Below are 12970 nucleotides of genomic sequence, written 5' to 3'. Positions count from 1 at the left end.
CTCCCTCCCTCTCATTTACACTTCTCTTTCATCCCGCTGCCCTCATCCTCCTCTCCATCCTTTGCTCTCCCTTATCTAGGTTTATCCTCACGCCTTTATGCCCACTTTCTACATCCTTTCCTCTTCTTCCTTTATTTTATCCTCTCTCTCCTTTCCGCTCCTCTCCTCCCAGTGCGCATCATCGTAGCGCGCTCACCTCCTTCCCTTACCCCCTTCTCTGCGGTTTTCAGCCAATCGCAAACGCGGGAGGTGTGGTTTCACAACAGGACGATGCACGGAGCTTGTGGAGGAGAGAGAGAGAGAGAGAGAGAGATAGAGGGGAGAGCGCTGGAGAAAAGAGACGCTTTCCTGAGCTACTTGGAGAACCAACGCCAGGCTTGACACTTGAGTGATGACCGTGGCGCAGTGAGAGTCTACGACCGAGAATTAAAACCCGGAATAAAACATATACTCAAAAAAAAAAAAAAAGAAAAAAAAGGAGGGAGGAGGGTTGCTCGGGGTTGTGGACACCTGCGCGTCTCCGCTTCGGCCGCAGGTGCGCTACGATCCCTCTGACGGGGGAGTTATCATTGGTCCGGGGAAGGAAGTGAGAGAAGATACATCACCCCAGGATTACTTGTCGTTTTCTCGCCAGGACTCATCTGGTTTCCAGTTTCTGCAAACGAAAACTTTTACTGCTTTTGCAACCTCTTCAATCACATCGCCACAACAGTTTGGGGAAAAACAGCGATTTTAAAATCGGGAGTTTTTTCATGGTGGACTGTCCTCTGAGACTGTCTCTGAACGCGGATTACACTTGGCAGCTTCCCCAAAGTGAAGGGAGAATTCCTCTGAACTTTAAACGTGTTTATCGCGGAGAGAAACTGAGTTTTTAAATCACATTGGTGTTTTAACGTGCTGATGGAAAGGACAATGTCTGGATTATTACAGCAGCTTTTTAGCCTGCCCCGAGGAAGAGGGGATGAGTGAGGGAGCAGAGAGAGAAGGAGAGTACAGCGGATAAAGAAGAGAAGAAAAAGGAGAGAAGTCGGTGGCGTTTGGCTGCCGTCCATTAGTTGTTTAGCGCCTTTGCTGCTCGTCCATTTCTGATTTTTACTGGATACACGGACACGCATCAGGAGACGCACGGGGAGGACCCTGCGTTCACGCCCTGGGTGAGTTTACGCGGGTTTGTGTGTCAACATTGAGGGAATAAAACAAACGGGGGGGGTAATGCAAGTATCCACTCTGTGCGTGTTCGTGCCAGGCGCATTTTTTGTTTCTTTTTATTGTACGCGCAACGCACACCTCGTGTTGTTACGCACAGCACAGTGAACGCGGGATGGGATGGTCAGCTGTAGTGTGGCAGCGTTCAAGTCGTGACGCATGATCGATCAGCAGAGGGTGAGGAAGGAGGGAGCAAGAATCTGCATTTAGATGAACTAGATTGGAGGCTCATTGGGTCGTTTCATCACCAACAAGGATGTGTGCCAGAGTACTGTATGTCAGGGTTTACAGCGATTCCAGTGCAGAGTGGACGCACGCGCAAATAATCACCAGAGGTCACACGTGGGTCTCGGGTCATAAACTCAATCTAATGGCAGTTTTTTGTGTGCAATACTTGCCGATATAAGTCTGATGTGAACGCTTAATACTGGCGTAGATGCAGCCTGCCAGTCTGACCATGCTGTGGAAATCTGTTTGGGTGTGTGTGAGTGCTGCCAAAGTGTTTTGTTTATGAATACTATATTTTGCAAACCCTTGGATTCCCTTGTGTGAGAGAGCGTCATAATATACTCTTGTCACATCCTTTTACATAACAGCCGGAGCTCCATGTGACTTGTCCTTCAACCTCTGCTTTGCTTCATCTCACCTACTTGCATTTGTGTTTGTGTGTGTGTGTGTGTGTGTGTGTGTGTGTGTGTGTGTGGGGGGGGGGGCTCCTGCTGTTTCTTCTAAGCAATAAATACCTTCCAGCCTGCCCCGCACTCTCTCTCTCTCTCTCTCTCTCTCTCTGCCTCTGTTTGTGTGTATGTGTGATATTGTTGCTCCATCAGTCACCCTGAATGCCTGCTACGCACCACGCAATCCCTCACAAATTCCCTCAACCATGTAAGCACAACATTTACCTGTCAGCTACTTTGTCCCGTATGTGGCTGTAAGAATCCCCCCCCCCCCCAAGAAAGAAGGTAAAGGAGAGAATCTGCTGCCTCAGATTTAGACTTAACACCCACTGCCACTGCCAGAGACCCGGAGCTTGTCAAACAGATCATGGAGGAGGGAGAAAAATAAGTCAAACCCAACTCATATCATTCTAATACACCCACATGCACTCACCATCCTGCGTATGCTGAAGCAAATGGAAGTGAAACATGCTGACAATGTGGACATCGCTGCTTTGCACTATAGCATTGAGGGTGTGTAAATGAAAGGCTGAGTGCACAGCACACAGGGCTCTAATGACATGAAATATAATGGCAGTGTGAGCGTACATCCGCACTGGAATGGCATTGAAAAGGGGAATATTGAACAGTCAAGGCCGAGACCGGCGTTCGATGAAGAGGCATAAGTGTCCATTATAGGATACAGCCAGGTGGGAGTTTAACAACACAAATGTACAAAACTGATCGGATCTTTGAAAACTAGCATTGTTCCTCTGAAGCAGCTGCCTCCAAACTTTTTTTGTTTGTAGCCTTCCGTGTTTTCAGAGTGTGTGAGACTGGAGTTAGGCGATATAGCTGGAATCAATATTAGGGTATTTAAAGGCACCTCAAGCAGTTTAGTGCAAATGCTTCGGTAGTTGAGAGAGTTGCAATAAAGAAAAGAAAAGAATGATTAAAATGGGTGCAGCAGAGGCAAAGGCACTTTTACTTTATGTGCATTAATTCTGCATTTCACTATTGCAGCCTTTCCGGTCAGCCTCCTCAGCTGCATCTGTCTTTAAAACATTAAAGCAAAGATGCGCCATCACATTGTAAAGGGGCGCTCACACAAACAAAGTAAAAGAGAAGCCCCCCCCCCCCCCCCCCCCCCCCCCCCCCCCCACACACACACACACACACACACACTCCACAGTGAGACAGATTCTTTTGTTGCATGTTGCTTTTTTTAGTTTGCTTCAGATTTATTCAGCTGTCAGTTTGTGCAGCCGGCGCACTGATACCTATGATTAACCAATCATCTGCATGCATTCTCTTAACATCCACTGCTTATTTTCTTAGCAATCTATTTAAGAGCCCTAAAGGGGTCTCCGCTCTGTACTTTTGGAACCATTAAACTAGATCTGCAAAAGCTCTGTTTGGATTATTGTATACACTTGTCCCACAGCTGAAATACACAAACCACAGCAGGGAACAACTCACAGATACGACCTCTTACAGATGTCAGGACTGTTATCTCAAGTGACACTGTATTAATCTGCTCATGTTTTGAAGCTTTCTCACTTCACAGTGTGTTCATAGCAAGGTGGCGTCGGTGCCGTGTCCTTAAAGCACAGAGGTTCAGATTGAATTTCTCCTGGTAGTAGAAGGTTAAAGAAAGAGAAAATCCTTTACTGAAAAATAATCGGTCAAATGGTGAAATGGTAGGTTCTGTTAAAAGCACATTTAGAGGTGGATCATATAGTATCCTCCGTTTCAGCATTATTCCACTCGAACAGAAACATTCATTTGAACCTTCTTATTATTAGCTGTCATCTCTCCTGCTTCATTTTTTCTCCCAGCCTCTCGCACAAGGTCGCTTATTTTTATGGTGCTCTGTCTCCGAGCCGTTCCTCTGCTTTAGAAAAGATCCAACAATTGGAGCTGGGCCCGCTGTTACGCTCATTGTGATTCACTGTGCAGAGAATGCATGTCATGTAGAAAGTGCATCAGCTAAATGCATGTATATAAATGTAAATACATGGACTCAACGTTTAGGCTCTTCAGAGATTGACTCGTGCACATGATACGCCTGTGGCCTTCAAACTTCAAGGGCATGGGGAGATATTAAATATCGCAAGCTTTTTCAACAATGAATACATAATAGGATGGTGTTTTTCATATTAGCTCAGGGTCTCGCACTATTGAGAGCTGCACTTTCAATATTTTTATTTTAATGTTCAAGTGAGGTTCTTGAACCGTCTCAGCACAATTGCGATGATTCACAAATACAAAAAGATGGATTTTTTTTGTTGTTAGTTAATAGTGTCTGCAGTTAAACAATGCCAAAAGAAAGTCATGAGCATCATTTTTCCTGAACGTCCTGTGACTCCTGACTCCTGTGTATAAACAGCCATAAGGTCCATTTTGGTTGGTTGCCAAGGGTGATGGATGGGCACTCAGACACAAGACCTTCATCTATGAGAAAAACAAATGATACCGGTGTGAGACAAAGCGTTCAAGGTGTAGCTTAATGTAGCAAAGTGCCACATTTTCACGCAAAACTATCTCTGTATATTAGACAATGTAGCTTTGGCAGCAAGCAAAGGTCATCTAGTGAGAAGTGCGTACGCCTTTAAATGTCATATATTATGCAAAACACACTTGACCGTGTTTCTCTGACACTAGTATGTGTCTCGAGTCCGTCAACAAACTCCTGACTGATGAGAAAAGTCCATCCTTTCCGTCTCCTGCCTGCTCCACTTTTCAGACAATGTGTGCTCAAAAGGGCTGAGATCTTCCCTTCATGACATCACAAAGGGCAGTAGCCCCTCCCCCAGGTGGGTGACACTCCCACAGCTAGGTGTTTGTTCTGCCCTCTGAGTCTGCCTTCTCTTCGTAAACAATAGGACATGGAGGGAGAAAGACTGAGCCACCCGAGCCCTTCATGTGTTTTAGGACCCCGGAGACTTTTTAAAACTTCAAACAGCCAGTTAACCCGTCTCAGTGATACAATGGCTGAGTGCCATGAAAATAAGAGCAAACTTTGTACCCTATGTACAGAGGCAGCCTTTTTCTGAGGTCTCCTCTCTCATTATTCCTGATTTCTGACTCTACCCATCTCTCAGTGAATAAAGGCAAAAAGAGCCCAAAGTTAACCTTAAAAAGACGCATCATTACTTATGGGACAATATAAATGACGCAAATAGTTTCAGTGTGAATGTATCGTGCTTATCAACGCCATAGTAACATTCAGTATAAGCTGTGGCCTTTCACCCTCTTGTGAACCATGTAGGAACATTCACCTTTCACTCCTCACATATTGATCCGGGCTCCATGAAGTGTACGTCTACGTCTGTGGAGGTGAAAAATCATTAAGCAATGTTGTCAAAGTGGATGAGGGGAGGCGTGTCTGTGCTGTGTAGTGCTGGAGAACGTGATCATTGATTGACAGAGGTTTATGTCACTGTATCTATGGAGCACTAATAGGGTTCGTTGAAGACGTGGATGACAGAGCTGATGTAAGCACACACTCCTCCCGTGAGATATCCACGGCAGCTGTAGGCTGTGGCGCCTCTTCGCTGCGTCGTGACCGAACCCGCTGCAGGTTCACAAACACACTGTACCCCCGCACAGACTGACTGAAAGAGTCATAAACACCTCTCTCGGTTCGTTCTGGCAGCTATTTTAGATGTATTCCTTTTCTTTGGAGAAAAATGTTTATCACCATAAACATTCACATAAAGGCCCTCCAAATGTAAGGCCCTGTCCCCGAAAGGCAGCTCTCTATAAGAAGCCCCGATTTACTGTTGACAGGGTTCAAAGATATCGGGCGGCTGGGAAAACTCAACTCAAACCAAACAAATGTACATGTTGGACAACAAATTTACAAGATTTGTGACGCGTACTGAGAAAAAGCTTGTTTGTCACACTGATCAGCAATGGAGCTTTTTCATGATGGAAAGAAAATTACCACTTAACATGATGAGTTTTCTCCAATAATATCCAGACATTATGTAATTGGTTCACAACCTTCAGTGATCTGATCTCATACAGGTTAGAATATGATGTGATTAAACTCACATTAATCTTTTGTTATTCAGGCAATCAAGTCCATCAGCAGCGTCCGGGAGCTGAGCTCTTTCTCAGACCGGGAGCCGTCACCAAGTGCAGCTGAAGCATGAGTGGATAAAGAAACCGGCTTTATTTTCCCCTCTTGGTGGAACATAAATTCAGCTGGTCAGGGTGTCGCTTTCCCAGCTCAACGGTTCTGCACACTCCTGCACAGCCTCCAACGGCTGCCTTTCTGACTCTTCACCAGCTCTTAGAAACACACGCCGAGCTTTGCTCTCTTTAGTACCAAGACAGCGAGTGATGATGTCATGAAGTTATGCTGAACTGGGGTGATTCACAGCTGGTGTTAAAGGAGGTCTCTGATGGATGTTTTTCCATCATTTATATTCATGTGTGGAGATCATTTGATCAGATATTGCATATAAAACGTTTTCCTGCACTTTAAGATTGACGTGTATTGATTGTATTCGGATGAAGTTGCGCTGTCCTGATTCAATAAATCATGAAGATAAATGAAGTAGGGGTGCATCGGTTCAACAGCGCCGTTAGCCTATTGGTTGATGCACGCCCCCCGTGAGCCGATCCTGCCTGCGGCTGCTTTCCTGCCTGTCGCTCGCTCCTCTCTCTCTCCTGTTTCTGACTCTAACCACTGTCCTATCTGGCGTCATCGCCACCTGATCTTATTTTTATTTTCATTTGATTTGTGTATGATAGTGTTCTTACAGTTTATACAGACTTACGTCTTCAAGTTATTGCCTCTTTTAAATTTTTTTTTTTTGATGCATATTGTTTTTAAAATTATTATCAAATAAAATTTTTGCACTGTGATTTTTCTTCTGCTATCCTGCTTTGCTGCTGTAAACGTCTGTGAGATGAATAAATGATCTTATCTTATCGATCTCTAAAATAAAGGCATAAAAAGCCAAAAAATAAACCTCGTGAAACAAACAGTGAAACTGTTCAAAAAGAATAGACAGAATATTTTTGATTGGCAGAACTGACCTGAAACTGAATTTACTATAAACCTTTAAGACTTGACAGAAAGGGGCATCACAGTTACTCAGAGTCAGTTCAACACATCACATTAAACTGATAAATCATCAAATCTTCAGACTGAAGTCACCGAAACCAGATAACATCAGCTCATCCTGGTTTAAGAATGACTTAATTAATCCATTATGACTGGTTGTTGGTTATCTGTACAGCAATCGAGACACGTATATGTAAATGCACTAATTATATCAGCACAGCCCATCTCCTCTGTGATTAGAAGTCAGATTAGAAGTAGCTGTAAATGAACACGCCTTTATCTGGAGTCCTGACCGATAAATTATTACTGCCAGCAGCTCCCTCCACCTTCTTTTATACAAGTTTGAGTTTTTTTTCTCTTCCTTGTTTTTGTGCCTTTCATTAGAAAAAGTTCCTCTGGGGAGGATAAAAAAAAAAAAGATGAAACAATATCCCTAACTACTGCCGCTGACACGCCTCTACTTGCACACCTTGGAGATTTTCCCAGCTTCAGTCACTTGTTTAAAGCAGCGACAGAAAAAAACCAAAAAAACAGGTGCGTTGGAGTGACGGGAGGGAGGGACATGAAAGGCAGTAAAACTCTGTTTCTCCATCCTCCCTGCCCCATCGCCCCTTCTTCTCTTTGTACATCAAAGCCGTCGTCTCTTCTTAAGGAGAAGCCACGTGCGTCCCGCTGCAGCTGTAGGAGGAGGAGAGTTGGCCTGAGCAGTGTGAACGCCTCATTGTTCTCCAAATGTACATCCATCCTGAGCTGAACTTCTACATGCACTGTATCCGTCCAAAGAGAGTGATGGAGCATTAGTGTGTGTGTGTGTGTGTGTGTGTGTCGTGTGTGTGTGTGTGTGTGTGTGTGTGGGTAGACTTTAATACCCCTTTTTGTTTTCAGCATAGAAAAAGCTGCAGCCTTCTTTTTATTTAATCCACTCTGGATTTTTTTTAAGCTGCTTCCAAGTATTTTTACAAGGACTAAGCTGAGTTGTGTAGAAAAACGTGCGTCTCATTAAAGAGGTTTTTATTGCTAACTCAGTTGGGGATTTCTTTCTGTCTTACCCATATAGCCTGATGAAATTGTTCGAGGATTTTTATCTTTATTTTTTTTTTTTTTCAGTTTTCATTTTTATCACTTAAAGACCCGGATGACAAAAAGCAGAAAAAGTCAAAGGCTGTTTTGACACTGACATGGTCACACGTGTTCGAGGACAGATTTTTACATAAAGGGACCAACTGTCTGGATTAAAAATATGAGGAGGAGACATTCAACGTCTGGGAGATATTATATTGATGAATACCTTGAGATTATAAAAGGATGTCAGCAGAGATCGCTTTTCAATCAGAGATGGCTTTTTATATTGGAAATTAATGAGCAGAACTGCTTAATGAAAGTATTTGATTCACAGACTCTTCAGCTTCTGTGTGAAAGTACTTGAACCTTTAGGATTTGAAAAGAAACTACAAAAAAGGTTAAAAAACAAAACAAAACACAGTAGCTTGCAGCAGACTGAGGGCCGAATTCACCACGACTGGATCATGGCTGCACATGACGCTTTCTGCACCTCAACTCTGCATGGAGCTGCACTCTCACTGTGTGTAACCTCACATTGACTTAATGTAAGGACGGACTTTAAAAAAAAAGGAACATGAGTTTTAAAGTTTAGAAAATATATATGTCCTCCCTGAATGCAACAAGCAAGAGCAACTTAATGAAATGCTCGTACTACTCCACAGACACACAGCTATGTATGAATCATGCACAGGCAGGATTGTTGTCCTGTTTACATGTGACATCGTTCCATCATAGTCATCTCCAGCTCTCAGTTCAGTATTGTGTTCACTCTGTGCGTGGCTGTTCGCGCCTGTGTTTGTGAATTAAACACTTTTTTTCCTTTTTTTGCAATGAAGTGATTTGCATAAAAAGGGGGCCAATTTTCCCCCAAATGAATGCATAATGCACTTGCAAACAGTGCTGGTACACACAAATGTGTTTGCTCTTCAGCACAGTTAGGGACGCGTTTCACCATTTGTGTGTTTTGTGATTAAGGCAGTGTCTTTTTGATTCAGTCATGCTGGTGTGGCTGGCACGAGAACAGTGCAGACGTGACACTGCGACCTTAAGACTAAATCCAAGCTAAATTTTCTCTCTTATAGATGATGGCAGATGTGCAACTGGAGCTGTTTTTACATGACAAATAATGAAGAGCTTCAGCGTAAAAATGACCAAAAAAACAAAACAATCTTTGATAAGAGCCAAAAAACACGTCTGTCCATTACACATGATGGTAACTCTAGTTTGCGATCCATCACTGGGATTCTGCCTCTTTTCTGTGATGTCAAAAAGCTACCAGATCCGCCCAAATGAAAACTAGGTATCTGTCATTTATACTGTAGTACTTCTTGAAAACAAGAAAAAACAAAAAACACACTGCTTCATTTGTGATTTGCTAATCTGGGGCCTGTCTGTTCTGATTTAGCTAAAAGTCAAGGCTGCAGTGTTTCAAACGCACTGCGATATGTCGTCTGACAACGTCTGAAGGGAAAGTGTTTATCGCTGTTCAGCCGCGCTCAAAGGGCTGTCAAAAGTCCTGTGTTGTAGAGAGGGACGAGACGCAAAGATGTGTTCAAACAGGCATGATAATGCACACCGTTTTGATTGGTCTTTGTGCAGGTGAATCTGCTTCTACAACACTCAGTTCTTCCTTCCTCTCCAAACGTACTAACTTCTGTTGAAGTCGAGCAGGAAAAAAATAAAGCAGCACACGCACATTAGCATGCGGCCATGTTTACTGAAGCGAAAGCCCTCAAGGATTCCATTAGTGTTTTCCTGTATCTGTCAGGGAGAGAAATTCCCCAAATGGGCTCACATTTGCATAAAAATGAAGTGCATTGTTACTGTAAAAATTCACGTATAAGAGAGTTTCAAACTTTTCATGCAGGAGCACGTCAGAGGCTGGAAGAAAGCACATTAAGGAACACCAAACTCAGTGCTTAAGGTGCTACATTATTCATGCTTTCTGCGGCTCTACAGCTTCTGATGACGGCATGTTATTCTCCTCTCGCCCTCTTTCTCTCCGGCCTCCTCCATTCCCTGATAATGATTAGGGAAGACATTTGGTGAGGAGAAGTACAACGATTATAAGTCTAAGCATTGATCTGAATAGCAAGCTCTATCATCCCTGTTCATTGGCTCCGACGTCCAAACTCCTGTCATTGATTTTCACTGTAGCTGTTGGAGATTTAACCACAGAACCCCTCTCTCTCTCTCTCTCTCTCTCTCTGACACACACGTACACACGAGCTGCTTTAAGCCAAACAGGTAATGCTGCAGAAACATACTGATTTTACTTTCCTGACCCACTTTCATCAAAAGTCATGAGCTCAGTGCTTGCACAAGCATTCAGTCGCTCATCTTTGGAGGGAGCTCTGATAGGAGGAGGAGGAGGAGGAGGAGGGAGCACGGAGGGCCGAGGGGGAAAGGAAGGAGGAATGTAACATACACATCACTTTATATTCATGCCGTTTCACATCTTGCATGGAGGAATTTAACTGTGCATAGGAAAATATGAGGTCAAAGAAGCGCCGCCTCAACTCGTGTCCCACATGGATAAGATACTCGTGGAATACATTTGCAGCCAAACATCAGCCGTGCTAACATCAGATCTGGTGCTTCGCTGCAAAGTGGAGTGAAGTTGAGTGGCCAGAAAATGTGTTAACCTATCAAGACGTTGCATCAGCCCAACAGACTTTTCCTATGAACATCTGGGAGGACGTGATAGTATAGTCCTTGTCAGCGCAGCCCCAACGGGAAGAGCGGGCTGTCATGGTTACGATAAGTGAGATGGGGGAGAGGGGAGATACCGAACCCTGGAGAGTCAATAGAAAGATGACAGGAGAAGGGATCTCAGATGCCAACAAGAGTCAGTTAAAGGTCAAGAAGTGAAGAAAGAGTAAAGCTCCTCAAGGGCAAGAGATCATGACTCAGCTTTTCAACCACAATGCTGTTTTAAAAGATGTTTTCCAGCTTTTAGTTTGGATTTCACGGCACACTGACTATATGTTACAGTTAGGCCACCCTCTTAAACGCCAATCCCAGCAATATCAGTGTGCAGTATTCATCACAAAAGACTTGTATAACTCCAGGTCGAGGCCCACTGCGTAGGACGAAGCAGCATCTCTTCTCAGGTGTTTAAAGGAGAAGAGATGAACAAAGACTGACTCAAACTGAACATTGCTCAGCATCTCCATGAGATTGTCTAAAAGGTAGTTTGTGTCATTTTTCAAGAGTCTAAAACATGTATAATTTGTTAGCCGGTTAGTTTTAGAATTATAAGGGGAACAGTAATTATCATTATTGCAACATTCGTCCAAAGTCTTTTTGCAGCGCGTGTAAATTTGGGATGACTCTTTTTTTACGGTGACATCTGGTCCTATAACGGACGTTCAATAAATGTTTTCAAAATGTTGTGAGAAAAAATAAAATAAAAATTAAAATTAATAAAAAGAAACTTATTTAAATAACACATATTTTTGCATACAAATGAAGGCTGTCAGCGTTAATGCATGACTCAAGATGCGATTTAATGACTATGTTGTGAAGCTGTTGCCGCAGTGATGGAAAAGAGCGCCACCTCTGCGTTTCAACTTTACAAACCTGAGCTGAAGAGTGGAAAGTAATATCCTTCTCATGACGTCGAACATGCCACTTGTTTTTCAAAATAAAAGCACATTTGTATAGAAACAGGACATAAAGTGTACATTTAAAATGTAAATAACTATTAAATTTCAGGTTTTAAATCGGCAAAGTAGAATTTGATTTGTGAGAGGAGTGTGCACCTTCCTCTCAGGCTAACCTCAACCTTTATCACAGAGAGCGTATACTTGAGCAGGCGAGTCAGGAGGCGTCACGGCAAATGTAGAAAAAGAAACTATTTAAACCACACTTGAAACACAGCCGAGAGTAAAACAGCCCGTTCTAACATGTTTACATGATGCTGTCCGACTCAAGTGATATTTTGTCAGGCTTGTCGGCTTGTTTTTTAAGTTGTTCCGCCCATGATACCATAAAGAATATCTGTGAGGGTTTTTTTTTAAAGACTGCGTGAAGCAGAAAAGATGTAATGTGACAACGTTTTCTCAGGTCTGTGGGGGTGAAGTGTCAGAGCCTCCAAACACCTGTAATGTGAAGCACCATGTGCAGCCGCATGGTCGACTGTCTGATCTACATACAAGCTCTGGAGTATCGTGTGAATGCATCTACAACCACAGTGTATTAAAATACATCTGCTTCATTCAAGAGGACTTTATCTGTTTTGTAACATTATAATGTTGAAGATTATAGTCTGTCAACCTGCCTCTTGTAAAAACAAATGTGAAACTTAAATAAGTTGATCTTATTGAAGAAGGGAAAGAGTTTAATGTAAGCAAGCTTCTCATAATGCTAATTATTTCCGTCGACCATGTTTCCTTCCACTTCTGCAAAGTTAAAACAGCAAACATGTCAAGCCCTGTTTACATGCATGATCACATATTTAATGAATGAGAAGACATTTTCAAAACACACGCTAATTAGCCCCCCCCCCCTTTGACCTGAAGTCAAACAAATACAGTTTTTATTCCAGCCAATGAATAATATGAATCACATGCTTGGAAGGATTGTGTGTATGTGATGTCTTTAAGGGTGAAATAAGTAAGAGGCTTCTGAGCTCAATCGAAGTGTATGAATAATAAAGCAGATTAGAGAATAAAAACAGATTGACATTGAAGAGCAGCTTTGAGAAATTTAAGAGCAGGTCAGATCCGAGGCAGGAAACCGCTCCATAGAGCTGTCAGCTGGATACAGGCCTGGCTCAGAGTAATATGGAAGAGTTACTGACGTGCAGGTCACAGATTTATTTGACTGTTTTGTCAACCTGAGAGTGTAAAGAGGAGACCTGTGAACAGGAGATGGAAAAATGACAAATCAAGTTAATAACATAAAATGATTCCAGCCTAAATGACAGAATCCCAATAAGGCTCCAGTGTTACTACTATCAACA

The 12970-nt window shown here is 43.0% G+C and overlaps 1 protein-coding gene across 1 annotated transcript in view; it reads left to right on the top strand.

Moving 5' to 3' along the window:
• The first annotated feature begins 294 nt into the window (after window positions 1-294).
• Window positions 295-12970, top strand: part of brinp2 (bone morphogenetic protein/retinoic acid inducible neural-specific 2) — a 217191-nt gene continuing 204515 nt past the window's right edge. Inside the window, exon 1 of the mRNA XM_079347800.1 lies at window positions 295-1154. The gene's annotated coding sequence lies outside the window, so the exon portion shown is untranslated. The remainder of the gene's footprint in view (window positions 1155-12970) is intronic.

The sequence above is a fragment of the Symphodus melops genome (genome assembly GCF_947650265.1).
Source record: "Symphodus melops genome assembly, chromosome: 7".
Taxonomy (NCBI): domain Eukaryota; kingdom Metazoa; phylum Chordata; class Actinopteri; order Labriformes; family Labridae; genus Symphodus; species Symphodus melops.
This window is presented reverse-complemented; position numbering and strand designations above follow the sequence as displayed.